This window comes from Poecilia reticulata, linkage group LG8 (genome assembly GCF_000633615.1).
Source record: "Poecilia reticulata strain Guanapo linkage group LG8, Guppy_female_1.0+MT, whole genome shotgun sequence".
NCBI lineage: Eukaryota > Metazoa > Chordata > Actinopteri > Cyprinodontiformes > Poeciliidae > Poecilia > Poecilia reticulata.
In genome coordinates this window covers 13229986-13231247 of record NC_024338.1, presented here as the reverse complement: position 1 = coordinate 13231247, position 1262 = coordinate 13229986, and positions in this window count along the sequence as shown.

Genomic DNA, 1262 nt, shown 5'->3' with positions numbered 1-1262 from the left:
GATAGATAGATAGATAGATAGATAGATAGATAGATAGATAGATAGATAGATAGATAGATAGATAGATAGATAGATAGATAGATAGATATCAGCGTTGCTGATGAATGCTGAAGGGAGCCTGGATGGGGCAGATCAGTGAGCTTAATGACTGCCCTCACTAAATATGAGCTTAACAGGGGGGCAAAGGGGGCTCGTGAAGAATCTAGAATCAATGAAGCTAGACAACGCCCCAATGGGCACAGCGAGTTTGCCGGATGATGATGCTGGAGAGCCATCTGTGAGCTGAGACATACAGAAGTGAGCAACCCTGGCGGACTGGTGACGGGGTTCTCCTGGAGGTGTGCTAGAAAAGATGATCCGGTCAGAGGAGTCCACGAGGAGATCAGCAGGGCTGACGAGAGTCAGTGGTGGGAAGAAAGGGATGGCGGATCGAAGAGAGGTCAGGATGGGGGCAGCTGAAACTCACAGGACAAACAACCATGCACACACACACACACCTAGGGAGAATTTGGAGACGCCAATTAACTTGACAGTCATGCTTTTGGACTATGGGATGAAGCCGGAGTACCCGGAGAGAACCCATCATACACAGGGAGAACATGTCAACTTAATAATTAATTATCCATCCATTTTTGGTACACCCATGTCCTTGCTGGTGCCCATCTCCAGCTAACGTTCCAGGCAAGAGGCGGGGTCACCCTGGACAGGTCGTCAGTCTGTCACAGGGCAACACAGAGACAGACAGGACAAACAACAATGCAAACACACTCACACCTAGGGACAATTTAGAGAGACCAATTAACCTGTCAGTCATGTTTTTGACTATGGGAGGAAGCCGGAGTACCCGGAGAAAACCCACCATGCACGGGGAGAACAAGCAAACTCCATGCAGAAAGACCGGGGCTAGGAATTGAACCCAGAACCTTCCTGCTGCAAGGCAACAGCTCTACCAACTGTGCCACTGTGCAGCCCACATTAMAATCAAAGTATCTAAACTTTTTAGAACCAGTACCTCCAAATGAACCACCCAATTCAGGGGATGCTGCAGGTAACCAAAGAAACCCCAAAATTACAGGTAAACAATCTGGTTGTACATTACAAAAAGAAGCAATACATTCCAGGTGAGTAACGTCGTTTTCTCTTCATGACAGGAAAGAAGGTCCAAAAGAAGTGAAAGTGACAATCCATCTGTAAAATTGTATTTAGAACCTCCTCATCCTCTTACATGCCGAACCCTTAGAAACTGCATGATAACAAAAACC